Here is a 15,253-nt window from a genome sequence, read left to right as displayed (position 1 = left end):
AAAAAAAAAAAAAAAAAAAGTAAGAGAGAGAAGAAGACAGACAAGATGAATGTGTGTGTGTGTGTGTGTGTGTACACACTCACCATTCTTTCTTTCAAGCAGCCTGGCAAGCTCTGTCCACTCTACCTCCAAGCTACACCCAGACCCTGACTTCCCCATCCATCTCCCTGCTGTTATTGTCCACTGCCCTCCACCTCTGCTGCCTGAATCACGGTGGGGAGCCTCCTCCCTGCTCTCACTCTGATTCCTGGAGCTCTCTGGTCCAGGGCAGGCTAGCAGGAGATACTTAAAGTGCACAGGGCCATCCAAAGAACCCTTGGCCTTGGACCTGAGACGCCCATATCTTTCCTAACTATTCAGGCTGGGGTAAGTGGAGAATCTCTGTTACCTGCAGCCAGATGCATCCTGATTACACATGTTCTGTCTTACATTATCCTTCTTACTGATCAGTAGTTTTTACCAGGTAAAATAGTTTGTTTGTTTTTTCCTGTTTAACGTCTGTCTTCCCCTTGTAAAATGCCAGCCCCGAGACATCAGCGATATCTGTAGGCTTCATTCACTGTTGTGTCCATGGCATCTGAAACACTACCTGCCAAAGAATACAACTCAGCAATTGTCGAAAGAATAAATGAAGCCAGGTGTGGTGGTACACGCCCATAATCCCAACACTGGGAGGCTGAGGCAGGAGGATCACAAACTTGAGCCCAGTCTGGGCAGCTTAGTAAGTTAGTGAGCCTCTGTTCAGCATAAAAAACTTTTAAAAGGGTTGGGGATACAGCTCAGTGCAAAGGCTCTGGGTTCAATCCTTAGTATCTCGGAAGAGAGAAGGGAAGAGAAAAAGCTACTGAGAGATTCAGACTTAACCCTATCAACAGCTCCAAAAGGTAGTGGCACAAATACTAAACTCTTCCTCACAGCCACACAGACCCTGCAGTCAGCCCTCACCTGCTCTCCCCGAATCATAACCTTCTTTCTATCCCTTCAAGAATCAAGCTCCTTCCCACCCTTAGAAATGCACCACTGCTGTTCCTTCAATAGTGCTGCTCCCTCTGCCAGGAACCTTCTCTCCTGTGGCTCACACTCCACTCAGTTAGGGTCTGCTCACTCCTCGGGCTGCCTCCCAAATGGCAGACTATGGCAGACGTTGCCTCACCTCTCCAAACATGTCAAGCCCCCCAACACAGACATAAATAATACTAGGTGGTGCTGTAATTACTTAACTAGGTTTTGTTGCCTCTATTGAACTAGGAACCCCAGGAAGGTGGGGACCCCCCTTTGTAATTCGACCCCTGAGAAGACCTGGTATTGGGTAAGTGCTGAATAAATACCATATCTGTCTACCTGTCTATTGTGGCCACAATATGTTCTGTTTGATGAATACCTAGGTGACAACACCCCACCCCAACATTTCCAGTTAGGCAGGGCTATGTGGCCATTTCTGGGTATGAGCAGATTGCAGGGTTAATTTTTACTGCAGCAGAATCTCACCCTTCCCTGGCATTGCCATGAATGAAAGAAAGCAGCTAAGGCCAGCGAGACCCTGTGATCAGATCGATAGTCAGGAAAGAGGCAACAGCTTCCAGCTGCCAGGACTGAAGCTCAGTGAAAGGACCAGGGGAGGGGTGGGGAGAGTGCTCCCCAGAACTACCACTTTCGCTTCCTGATGGGACAGATGAAAGGACTCGGAGCCTCATGCCTCCAGACAGGGCATGCTTCTGCTGCAGCTCTCATCAAACACAACTCTTCAGGATCACAGCCACGTCCCAGGCCCAGGGGATGGCTCAGAAGCTAGTGACACCCTGGAAAACTTATTAGCTGGAGGACGCTGAAACAGCAAGGTTACATGAAGAGCGTGGGCTAATTCGGGCTGACAACCTTCCTGAGGAATCACCCAATGGGGATCTGCCCTCCCGGCTCCATCCCAGAGAATAAACCACACTGTCAGGTCTAATTTGGGCCTTAGCTGATGGGCTGAGCAGACCATCCACGCGTTCTGGCCACAGGGGTCAAGGGCAGTCTGTGCCCTCAAGGCCAGAGCTGAAAGGCTCAGGGACTACATGAGAAAGGGAAAGGGGAGGCCAATGGCTGTGGGTTTCTGATGTACAGCACAGAGACTCCTGTCTTCTCCTACAACATTCCCGGCCCGGGCCTCTGACAAAAGTCCTGTTCTTAGAACACAGTTCTGCTATATCCAAGCACTATGCCACCTGCTGAGGGCTGGACACAGGATATACACTTTCAGATTTGGGGAGTAAGCCACAACAAAAGCAGCAGCTAATGCTTATTACTAACCTCTGACATACAGCTAGGGCTAATGAAGGTAGCTGCCATCACCAACACCAGCATCCCTATCATCACCATGACTACCTGTTAAGTGACTTTGTGCCACACAATAAGGGGCTTGAAATTCATTAGCATTTTTTCTTTCTTTCCTTCTTTTTTTTGGCAACACTAGGAACTGAACCCAGGGCTTTCATACTGAGTTACATCCACAGCCGTTTTTAAATTTTTTATTTTGAGACAGGGCCTTGCTAAATTGGCCAGGCTGTGCTTGAACTTGCAATCACCCTACCTCAGTCTCTGACAGTGCTGGGATTACAGGTGTGTACAACTGTACCTGCCTGGCTCCTAGACACATTTTAATCCTTAAAATAACCTTAGGAGAAAACGGAGCCTCCCACAGTTAAGCTGCCCACTTAGAACTTGTCAGTGGCTCAGGTAAGACTAGAATCTAGGGTGGCAGGACCCTGGAGCTCATATTCTTGACTACTATGTCCACCTATTTTTTAATTTCATCTCCTTCAAGAAGCTTGCTATGAAACCAAGACTGGGTGTCTGCTTTTGGGTGCCCAAGCCCTATGGCTTCCCTGATAGGACTCTCAGTACTTTGATTGTTGACCCAGAGAGCTCTGCCAACAAACTGTACATCCAGGGAGGCAATGCCCAGTCACTACTTGACGGACAGATGGATGGATGGAAACTCAAGTCTGAACCTTCATTTTAGAGAATGGGAACACATACGCAGAAAGGCAAGCTATAGTGAAAGAGGAGGTAGGAAGAGGTGGTAGAGAAGAAGGGGGAAATTGCTCCTTGATGAATTCCTGCTCCTGCTCCCGGGAGGAATCTGTATGCCCCTATGCCCCTATGCCTCCTTTATTGCTCCTGCCAGGTCCAAAAGCTGCTTGCAGGAGCCCTGCCTACGCCCAGTAGGGGAATCACTCTGGGCTATCACTGTCTGAGGACCTGCATCCCCATGAGTGCAGGGCCGTTCCAGCTGTGAGTCGATCTCAGCCACCACTGTGAGCCCACTGCATTACAGGGACAAGCACAGAGGAGGTGCACATTAAATGTGTGATGAACTAATAAGCAGAACGCCAGAGAAATGCACCAGGGTAGGGTGTCTCATTCTGGGGAGAATAATTAAAAGTACAGGTATGGTTTGTTCACATAAGGGGAGCTGTTTCCTTGGCCAGTTGCAAGGCCAAGTGGCTGCCAGGAAGGTATGTGGTTGGCAGCACTCATCGGGATTACAGCAGGACCGGGGAAGGGAGTGATACAAAGGCGGAAGAAGTGATGCACAAGGAAGCATTTCACCAAAGCAAGATACACTGCCTTATTTCTCTCTTGCTGAAAGAATCTAAACTGCGACCAGACAGAGAACAGCTTGGAACCCCTTGAACTCCTATGAGGCAACACAGTGCAGTAGCTAAGAGCAGGGGCTGCAAGGTTCCCACCCCAGGTCCCCTGCCAAGTAAGCACCTTTGCCTCTCTGTACCTCAGTTTCCTCTTCATTACTATAAAGGGCATCACAGCAGTGATATTAGAGGGTGGCTGTAAGTACAGAGTGAGATCATGCATGTAAAATGCCCAAAGCAGGGCTTGGCACAAAGTCAGCACCCATTAATGCCGATGATTGCTTTTCTTCCCGGTGGAGCCAGATGTTGCTGGCTGGGCTAGCCCATGTGACATTCTCAATTCCCTTCTTCTCTACCCTACTTCTCAGGAGAGATTGAAAAGGCAAACGGAATTCCCACCTTCCTTGGAGGAGGGGAGGCTATGCATTTCTGGGCAATCAGACAGAAGGAGAATCTTTGGAGGGATTCTGGGAGTGCTTAAGCTGTCCGGAACTGAAACGTATGTGTCAATGGAGTTCATCTTTCCCTCTCCGTCTTTCCTGGAGCTGCAGCAGCAAGCCTGTGACCATGAGGTGAAAGGCCAAGAGAATCAAGGCCTGACACTACTCAGCCACCAAACTAATGTTGGCAGCCAAGTACTCCAGGTTGGCTGTTATGGGGGGAAAATCAATTCTCATTCATTGAAGCTGTTGTGAGCAGGGTTTTCTATTCTGAAGCCAAAAGCCCTGCTGGGTGATGCACTCACTATGACACAATGGGCTCACGGGCACACAACCCAGCCATCACTTGCCAATCTCAGTTCAGGCCCACAGTCGGGACCTCCCGGTCTATAGGAAAGGCTGAGCCAACATGCTGTTTACCAAACCTCAGTCGTCACGCTCTGCCTTCCTTTTCAGCTGCTTCTACAACCCATCTGTACAACCATCTACTAAATGCTTTAAGTCAATTCACTTTTAAACATGTAAACTTTTAAAAAGTAATCTCCATCACCATTAAGAATGAAAAATTGCTATCTTTTTAAAGAAAAGGCAAGTTAAAAATAAACACAGGGAAAACAAGCAGAACATAGTCATTCATGCACCACTGAAAATTTGGGTTCAACGGACCAGCAAAAATTTCTCATTTTTCTTTCCTTTTGGGGGAAACAATACGCTAAGATCTGGCTATACCTGGTATTGCCACAGGGTAACAATGTGCTGCAGCTGAGCCAGGGCTGCCCCTCAGAGAAGGAACACAGTTCCTATTTATGATGATTCCCAAGACCCTGTTCAGAAGTGTGAGGTGATTTGCTGAGATCTCTCAGCTGGCTGGTACAAGAATCAGGCCGGATGCTGCCTTATTCCCTCCTCTGTGCACGGCCCTTCCTCATTGAAAATTCTCACTGGTGGCTCCGACTCCCCTTCCCTGCTTTCTTCATTCACATACACCTGCAGTGCTCACCCTTATCAGACTTATTCCATATCTATTTCTTATCTCTTGTTGCTTTACCTGGCTCACTTGGGAAAAGGCTTTTCTGTTTTTTTCATAGCTAAACAGTACCTGGATCCTAATAGCTGATTAAATGGATGTTATTTGAGCGAAAGAAGGGAAATGAATGACCAAATGAAACTGTGTCTCTTTTTTCTCCCCTAAGACCCTGGCTACCGTGCAGGAAAATCAGCAGTCCTCCTGCAGTTAGACAGGCAATCCTAAGATTGCTAGGGACCTTTCACCACATTAAAAAGGAATGTGCTCAATTAAAGCCTAACTATGAGTCCATACAGTATAAATTAGTAACTGAATAAAGAAATAAATGAGGGCAAAGGGACATATCTTCCTTATAGAAGAATTCCAGTTAACACACACAGAAGGAAAAGAGATATATGGAACTCACCATTAGAGACACATCCGTAATAAATGTTGCAAGCAAGTGCCATTCACCAATGGATGATAAAATTAATAAGTGGAAGTGAAAGGAGAAGCAGGATATTAGCATAGTCTCAAAGTTCTGTATCTCCCTCAGACACTTTTTAGTCACATAGAGAAAGCAGTGACCTAACCAGTGGAGACTCCTGGGCAGACACCACTTCAACGAAGAGATCCAGGTGACCATCACCAGTAAGAACAGGCACGGGGATCTCCATGACACACCACTGTGAGGACAGGGACAGCAGGATCCAGAAGCATCCACATACGCAGTTCCTTTTTCTTATGCAGCAATCGAAAATAAAAGGCCTGTAGCCACATTAAATAGGAATACTCTCCTATAGTTAACTATCTCTGAGGAAATATGTTAGGCTGTGGGGACAGGAAGGACAGTGAAGGACCCTTCCATTTTTTCATTTGACATTCTTCTGCATATATATATTTTAAAAATAATAAAGATGTTTATGTGTGCTAGTTGTAAAATTTAAGCAAACCGAGACACTGTACTTACCCTCAGTGTGTTTCAGACACTAGTGCACCTTGAGGTTCCCAGGAGAGCCAGTGTCAGAGACTGTGCATCTACCCAGAAAGGAAGAAAATAAAAAGAGAGGTCATTTCTTTGGCCAACTCAAGCTTTCCTGCTGTCATAGCCCACATATTCACTCCCTTGATAACATTTATTGCACTCCAGCTATGAACCAGTGGTCAAGACAAAGTGGCTGTCCTCAGGGAGCAGAAAGAGTGCCATTAGAGTCCTTCAGACACCTGAAGGCAGAGGATTAACAGAGAAATAGCTCTTGTCCTGAACTGTAACTTTACTTTATAAATTTATGTTTCTGAGTATTTAGGATGGTTGTTTATATATGAATGGATATTTAATAGATGATTGAATATCTCAAGGCTGAGAAGCCATCATTTGTATTGTTTTCCATCACATTCCTGGTGCCTTAAGACATAGGCCAGGCTGAGTCAGAAAGACTGATCTAAAAGGTCAACATATAGCCCTTCTAAACAGAATGGTCATTTAGTAATGATCCTGACTCCCTAGGGGCCAGCTCTATACTGGACAGTCTGGTTCCACTTCACTATTCCAGCAACCCTAACAAGTTGATTCTATTGTTACTCCCATGTCACAGATGAAGAAACTGAGGCATAGAGTGGGTAAGACACCCATTAGCTGAAGCTGCCGGTCAGTCTGAACTATAGACTACCTGGGACATGAACTCAGGTATCCTAGCTACACAACTTACACCAGATCCCTGGGCTAGAAGAAGAGAGGGGTATATACATGTACATATCGCATCTTAATCCCCCTTGCCCCTGCCCTTCCTGCTCCAGAACCATATTTTTAAAAGTATAAAATACAACATGAAGATTACAAAGAGAAATAGAGATGTAACTTTTCCTAGCCAACTCCATGATTCTTTGAGCTCCCACTTTTCCAGGGTCTTTAGACCAATGACTAAGAACCCCTAAACTAGGGCTGAGAATGCACTACTGTAGTGGTAGAGTGCTTGCCTACTACCTGGGTCCCAACCCCAACAACACAACAAACAAAACAAACCCTTAACTAGACCTGCTTGGCAATAAATGTGGAGCAGGCTCTAAGAGGAAACGATGACGACTGGGAGTGTGTGGTAGATTCTGCTTGTGAGCTCAATATGGGAAGGGATCCTGAGCATGGGCTATTTTGGCCCACCGTGCACCCATTTCCCTCCCTGGGTCAGCGCTTTGAACCTGGCCTCTCACTTAGTCCATGGAATTCCTACGTGACTGACCCCATTCACGGGGAGGGAGTAGTCCGATTAATAAAGCCATTGTACCACCATGTCTCTTTCTGGCCCTGGAATCAGAAACACAGCCAATGAATTCTAGCCCCAGGATATGCGTTGGGACAGTGGGGAGATGGCTTATTCCCCCTGGGGCTTGTAGAGCTGCCCGGGGATGTTTCAGAGTCGGCCTGAGAATAAACCAGTGTGTAAGAACCCACAGCTAGGAGGCAGATGGAAATGGGGGTCTGGCAATGTCACCCCAAGTCCTGGATCCCGCCACCCCTGACAAAAGTACAAGTAAACCTGGAGTTCACACATTTCCTTGTCTACATACACATGCTGACCTGAAGTTTTATTTGTTCATACACACAAATGACTCTCAACAGAGAAGCAGAGGCAACTGCCATTCTCAGTGATTCCCATAACTCACTTCAAGGCCATTTAGGAAAGTACAAAATAAATTAGAAACGGTTACTATACATAGAAACAGTAAATACAGAAAAACACTTCTTAAAAACTCAGAAATAGTCCCTTGGGCAGCTGTATCTATAAGCCCTAACAGTTCTGATTATCAAGATGTGTGGCAGGGCAAGAGAGAACCAGAAGCACCCAGAATGTTTTCCTTTATCACCATTTCTCATTAAAAAAAATTCCTGGATGATCAGGAAGCCCCTGCAATAAAGCTCTTATAAAAATTTAATAGCTGCATTTTAAATTGTGGCGGAAATTGCTTTTCTGTTACTCTAATTTTTTCCCCTTTCTTTCTCTAAAGGGTGCGTATGGCTCCTTATAGGCAGATCAGCAGTGACACACCAGGGCTGCTTCTCTCGGGGCCAGAACCTGCTTCCTGCTGACTAGAGGCTAGGGAGGGTCATCAGTCTGGAGTCCTCCACACAGCAAAGAGGAAAATGCCAAGGGGTTGTGGCAAGAGCAGCAAAGAAGGGATGGAGGGCCTCACCTGAGATCCCCGGGGAAGGAGGGTGTCTCTGGGGTTGCTTCAGAAATCCCAGCCCATGGCTGTGGCCTACCTGTGACACACGATACTCACAGCACATGCTGAGCACCTTACTTACCACTTGCTTACAGAGGAAGAGAATCTCAGAGAGAGACTAGATGAGGGAGGGGGTACCCTAGGCTGTATTCCTAGGCTGAGTGTTTCCTTCCAGTCACAAGGATTAGCTCTGGGAGAGACACATGGTCCATGCAGAACCAATCAGAGCTGGCCCTGGAAATTTTTCTGCAATTACCGGGGAAAGAGATGGGGAGGAGGGAAGGGAAAGTTGAGGTTTCTTTGCTATCCCAGGGGCAAATTCCTGAAAAGAAATACCTGTGGGACACTGCAGTTAGGCCAGTTCTGGGACTTCTGGGTCCCTGAGTCATTAACTTCCCCTTACAGTTTAAGCCAGGGAGATTCTGTCACAAGAGAAAGAAGAGAATAGAAAGGGACCTCAAAAATAAGCATGGCACTCCCTCATGTTTTGAGAGACCCCCAAAAAAAACTGACAAAACAAAACTGTGTCACGTCTCCTCAGGAAAAAAACAGTCCACAAAATGCTGCTTGTCTCAAGGTTATCAGAGACCTCTGAAGCCTGTTTGTGTCCTCAGGAACTGGACTTTGATCCAGTCTGACCTGTGCTCTCCACAGATAAAGAAACCGATACCCAAATAACTTGTGTGGGGCGCAGGTTCAGCCAAAGACAAAGCAGGATCTCCCTAAAGGCCCACGAGGTTTTATCTCAACTCTCCTGAGTACAGGAGAAGGCTGCAGAGGGTCTGGGAGGCAGCAAGTGAGGCTCTAGGAGTCTGTGTGACCATTCACCTACAGCAGCAGCTCCATGTTTCTTGTTTTGCAAAATGCATTTTCATGGAGTTGTCTTACCGAAGTTTCACAATTCTGCAATCAATGTGCTGAAACCAATCTTTTACAGATTTCAGAGCACTTACATGCTACTGATCTTGGTCTCGGTCCTCACTGAAACCCTACAGAACAGTCATTATTACCACTGCTCCAGGTGAGCTATTTTCACACTTGTAACCCGGCTGGACAGGATACCACTCTCCTGACCCCAAAGCTGCCAGCATACCTGTGCTCTTCTGTTCCTGCTCTTTGGACCTGACTTCTCTATTCCATCCTCAGACTTCATCTCGGCTCACATGGAAGGAATCATCCATTCACACCTCCTCACTCCTGTAAGAGTATGGATCTAGAAGATCCCTCCAAGGGCCATGTGTGAAAACCTTGGTCCTCAGCTTGGCACTGAAGGTAAGGTGCAGACCTTCGGAAAGCGGGATCTGAGGGGAGATCTTAGCTCACCGCAGTTGTGCTTTCTGGCCTCCATGAGGTGAGCAGCTTCCTTCACCAAGTGATTCCACTTTGCTATATTGTTTTGCTACAGCAACACCACCACCCCTCAAATGGGCCAAGCAACCATAGACTGAAATCTATAAAACTTTAAACCAAAAGAAACCTTTCCTCTTAAGTTGATTATTTTGGGTATTTTGTTACAGTATTGCAAACCTGACTAAAACAACGTCCATGTCCTTGGTCCTCCACCAAGGAAGAGGAATGGCTAATCTAATTATTCAGAGACTGTGACTGTTGTTGCAACCTGCTTTCAAGAGGGCAGGATTGCCTGGCAGGAGGACTCTTCTATATGTGCTCACAGAATAGGACACATACCCTGGGGAATGCCCACCCAAATTCTAAGATTTGGCCACAGGCACACTCTTGCCAGGTGCTGATAAGAGGCAGCCAGTGTGTAAATGGATGGTCTAGGTGTTACAATTTGAACTGGAAAACCACATTCACTATTGCCTTCTGCCACAAGCTACCCTCTCCTTTCTGGACTTTACCAAAGCTCACTGTTGGGGCATTAGGGACTTACTTATCTATCAATAAAGTGGTTCAAGTGTGCTTCATTTGGAGAGGATTCCCATTATACTCATTCTCATCCTGTCTTTGAAACAGAGATTAGGAAAATAGCTGCTTATTCAGTATCCTCTCTCCATATTCCAACAAAAAAGAGCTTACAAAGGACAAATGGACTCTGCCTTGGGAAAAATCTAGGCCCTCAACTGCCTCTGCAATTAATCATGTTTTCTCTCTATGACCTATATTCTATTAATAGCTCACACTAATGATTTAGCACAGGTTCTTCCATTGATGGATGCAGCCCACAGATATGACCAGACTGAGTCACTAGCTCTAAGGACCTCACTTCCTTGTTTCCCGCCCCCGCATCCTACCCCTCTCTGAAGATAAGTGTGCTGGCACTAAGTCCCCAACACCGAGCTATGAGGATTCCACTGTTCTAGGGAGGCTGATGGCTGTCCTGCCTGAAGCCAGCCAGGTAACTCCAGGGCTGAGAGGCTTCAGACAGACCCCTACAGAGAAGCTGCTCACAGAAAACAACACTGTGTGGCCATTTCACATGGGGCAAATGAGCCAAAATGTCTGGGTCTGACACCACCAAGTGTGCTGAAGTTGTGGAGTGAGGGGAACGCTCAGCCACTGGGTGGGAGTGGAAATTATCTGTCATTTCCTTGTAAAGATAAAAGAGATGGTACCCCAGTGATATGCTGAAATTCTCACACTGATAGGCATGCAGGGGGCCCCTGCCAAGCTCCCAGGCCCACATGAAACTTTGTAAATTCTCATTCTGGGTTCAAGCAAATATTTTTGTTTTGATTTTAGTGCATTCCAGGCACTGTTTTCAGTTCTTGGTAACTACTGATCCATCTAACTTTTGTAACAACCTGTGAATGTTCTACTAGGATCCCTAGTTTTCACAGACCACAAAGATGAGGCACAGAAAGGTAACTTTATTAAGATCACACAGCAAGTAGGCGGCATAGTCAGGAGGGATCTGAACCCAGGGGATCTGGCTCCAGCACCATCAACAATGCTGCCTCTCAAATTCAGCAGCAAAGAGCATAGCCTTTTAACCCTACACAAACAGATACCAATAGGTCAAAGAGCTAAATGTGAATAGAAAAATATGAGTGCATCTAAAAAATAACACAGAGTGCATCTTCACAACCTCAGGGCAGGCTTTGGCTACTCAGCCAAGGATTCTGGAAAAATGTTGCCTTTCTAATTCATGCACATAACCCTCCATCCCTTCATCTGTGTACTAGAAAACACCTTGGTATGTAGACGTAATGGCTTGGCCCCCACCCCCAGAGTACTACCTTGCCCAGAGAGAAGGAATGAACCTTCCCGGAGACCTGCCTTCCTGAGTGGCCATCTTGAGGCCATGGGGCAGCAAGAGAGTCAGACCAGAGCTGGAGTTGATCCATCAGTCTCTCCCTTCAGATGCTATAAACGTGACACAAATGACTGCCTACTTTTTGAAGTAATAAAGGCCACTTGTGTATCCTGATACCTGAGGCCAAATGCACTCCGAGCTGAAACATCTGCCACAGCCAGGCTCCAGGCCCTGGAGAGTTTGCTGACAGCCACCGACAGGCTAGAAGGTTTCTCAAACACACTTGACGCAGATAAATTTTGGAAATCAAACATTTCTACCGAGTGAAGCCGATGAGAAGCATAGAAAAGATGACTTGGTGTCTGAATTAATTCTCAGAGGACCTGAATTGGAAAGAACTTCCCCCTATAAACTTCTAAAAGCAGTTGGGGTAACTGGTTTTTTTTTTGGGGGGGGTACCAGGGCTTGAATTTAGGACCTTGTGCTTGTGAGGCAGGTGGTGGCACCACTGAGCTAAATCCCCGGCTCAAAGTGACTATTATTTTAAAGCTAAACCCAGTAGGCCTGGCTCAGAGCTGTCGAAATAGGCAAGCTCATAAAGCCAGGGAAAGTGGTACAGGTCCTGACCAGATGCTACTCTAGATGAAAAGCCATCATGGAGGAAGGCACCTCAGGCTGTCCCTATAGCCATGCTCTGGGGGCTGGAATTGACTGCTATTCATGCAAAGTGACAGTCACCATGGGCAAAAAGAAAATCACCAAGAGATCAAAGACCAAGTCTTTTGTGAAAGTTTGTAACTACAATGACCTCATGTCTACAAGGTACTCTGTGGATGTCCCCTTGAACAAAACTGTGGCAAACAGGGTTGTCTTCAGAGACCTCCGCTCTCCAGTGCGAGGCCCACCAGGAGGCTAAGGTCAAGTTCAAAGAGAGATACAAGACAGGCAAGAACAAGTGGTCCTTCCAGAATCTTGGGTTTTAGATTTTTTGTTGTTGCCATCATTAAAAACCTCCCCTAACAAAGAAGGGCTAAACCCAGTTCGCTGGCATAAATGCACTGTGGTCTGCTGGCCCCAGGCTCACAGGCTGGGGAAATCCTTCATAGCTTATAGATCCTTTTCCCCCCTGTCACCAGCCATTTGTTGGATGTGCCAACAGTTAAGCCCATTTCGGCACTCTTATAAAAAGTGCTTATCAATGTGGTTTCCATTGCTGGGTGCCTTTCTACAAAGTATTCTCCAGATCCCAGCCAATCAGAGGGAAGTCAAAAGAGTTGGTCATTCTACCAAAAGAGGTCAGGCTTTATTTTTTAATCCTCTTATTCATAAAAATCTATTAACTGTGAGAACATCTATGATTATTTAACCTCTCAGTCTCCTCATCTATACCATGGCGATAATAATTGGGGTGTTGTGAAGTTTAAGTAAAGAAATTACCCCACAAAAAATGTCATGTACTAGGTGTTTAATAAATGTGAGCTACCATTATTCTTACTGTTGGTGACATGATGGGTTTCCTGGACTGGCGGGAAAAGTCTCAACCCACCCTCCTACTCCATCCGCCACCAACCAGATACACAGAGAAAAGGAGGCTCAGGGACCAGGCCAATGAACAGAAGCTGGTTGCCATGGTGCAGGGTACTATGGCAGGAAATGGATCTACTACAGTTGCTCACTGCCCTTCATTCTCAGGATATTCAGCTAAGACTATGTTTTCCAACTCCCACAGTAGCCAGGAGTGGCCAAGAAGATGTATGGGGAAGTTGCTGCAGGACTTTGAGGAGAATTCCCCACCAGAAACAGAAAGCTGGACAATACTTTAGTGCCAGTTCCCCGCCCCATTCTCACCTGGACCACGGATTCACGTGCTTGACTTAAGCAGCCACAGCGGGCCACTAAAGCCACTGTAAGGATGAAAGCCTTGTGTCAGGGATAGTGAAGCAGAAGGTTCCTACACCACAGAATCCTGCTTTTCCTGATGACTATGAAGACGCCTCTCAGCCCCAGACTGCCATTCTCTGGACATTTTACTCATAAGAGAAACCACACTCCACTGAGTTTACATAATTATTTTTTATGATCACTGCTATTGGCAGCCAAATGTACTTTTCAAATGATATTGTGGTTTTCCATAGCAGAAAAGCAACCAGAGAAATCCAGCTAGTAGCCTTCCAATGTTTAAAATGTCCTTGGGCTTTAGGGCCTGCACTTTTCTCAACATGAGGCAAAAGCTAGATATTGAACTTCTCAGAATTTTGCACAGAATGGGGTTGCAGTCATTTTGCCTTAGGAAGAGGTTAAATGAGAAATGAGCTATTTGGAGCCATTCATTAGACAACTGTTGAGGCCTAACCTATGCTGGACACGGTGAGGAAGGGTGCATGACACGGTGAGCGAAAACAGATAGAGACTCCGCCCTTAAAAAGCTTATAGTGCAGAATAAGGGACAGAAAACAAATAAGCAAACATACACCATGCAGGAACATGTGACTGAAGGCTAGGACTAAAGAAAGGAAGGTATGTGAAAAGTAGAATATCCCAGAACGCCTGTTAAGTGAAGAGTGAATAAACAAAATGCAATAGATCCATATCCTGTAATATTATTCAGCCAAAAAGGAATGAAGGACTGATTCATGTACAACCTGATTTTGACAACCTGATGCTGACTGAAAGGAGCAGGTCACAAAAAAAAATCACATATTACACAGTTTCGTTTATATGAAATATCCAGAATTGGCAAATCCATAGGAACAGAAAGTAGATTGGTGGTTACCAGGCACTGGGGTGAGGGAAATCGGTGGGTGACTGATAATAGGTTCGGGGTCCTTTTTCAGGCCAGTAAGAATGTTCTGGAAGTAGACACTGGGATGGTTGTACAACCTGATAATACACTAAAGATGGTTGAATTTTGTAATGTGAATTATGTCACAATTAGAAGACATTTGAAGGGCTATTCAGACTAAATTACTGAATTGGTAATAAAGTCTCTAATGAGGGAGGCTGGAAAGACTATCCCAGGAGATGGAGGAGGATACATGAGTCTGTTCAAAGAAACGCATGGAGGCCTATGTGGCCAGATCGCAGTAGTGCAGGAGAGAGCAGGGGAGCTGCAGCAAGCATCTGTGGGTGTGTGGGCCACGGTGAGCCACATGCTTCTTATTCTACGAATGAAAGGAGTAGGAACTGATGTGTTGATTTCCATTTTTTAAAAATCCCTCTAGCTGTTGCATAGAGATTGTCGGGGTTCCAAAGCAGCAGGGAGAAACAATGGGGTGGCTGCACTCTAACCAAGGAGAAAGAAGGCAGTGGTGAGGCCCAGGATGAGGGCAGTGGAATGGAAAGGAAGCTGGTAAGGATCTATTTCAAGTCAAGGACAATGGGCGACGCTGATGAATTGGCCACAGGGGCAAGGGAGAAAAGAGAGATTCCAAAATGACCTTCATGTGCTCTTACGAATTTTTCCAAAGTGGTTTTCTGGCAGATTTGAATTGTACACAGCATAACATCAGTCAGTGCCTTGTTTCTTCACAGAACACTTTAATTTTTGGACAAGGTCTTGATATGTTGTCCAGGCTAGATTCAAACTCATGAGTTGAAGCGACCCCCCCTGCCTCAGTCTCCCAAGTAGCTGAGACATAGGTACATGCGACTGTACCTGGCCTTATAGGGTGCAAAATATATTTTCAATGAAGACGTGAATTTTCAGTATATATATACAGATATATATATATAT

General features: G+C 46.0%; 1 protein-coding gene and 1 pseudogene across 4 annotated transcripts in view; one reads left to right on the top strand and one right to left on the bottom strand.

The window, feature by feature from the left end:
- Sipa1l3 (signal induced proliferation associated 1 like 3) overlaps positions 1-15,253 on the bottom strand; it is a 220,383-nt gene that overhangs the window by 129,490 nt on the left and 75,640 nt on the right. For all 4 annotated transcript variants that reach the window (XM_019208749.2, XM_019208750.1, XM_019208751.1 and 1 more), the window contains one exon: positions 6,052-6,119. The gene's annotated coding sequence lies outside the window, so the exon portion shown is untranslated. Of the gene's footprint in view, positions 1-6,051; positions 6,120-15,253 lie in introns of those variants that run through there.
- On the top strand, positions 9,539-12,503 carry LOC104868202 (annotated as a pseudogene).

Source organism: Fukomys damarensis, unplaced genomic scaffold (genome assembly GCF_012274545.1).
Source record: "Fukomys damarensis isolate Sample0158 unplaced genomic scaffold, DMR_v1.0_HiC HiC_scaffold_19, whole genome shotgun sequence".
Classification (NCBI taxonomy): Eukaryota; Metazoa; Chordata; class Mammalia; order Rodentia; family Bathyergidae; genus Fukomys; species Fukomys damarensis.
Note: the sequence above shows the minus strand (reverse complement) of the source record. Positions and strands in the feature narration are given on the sequence as shown.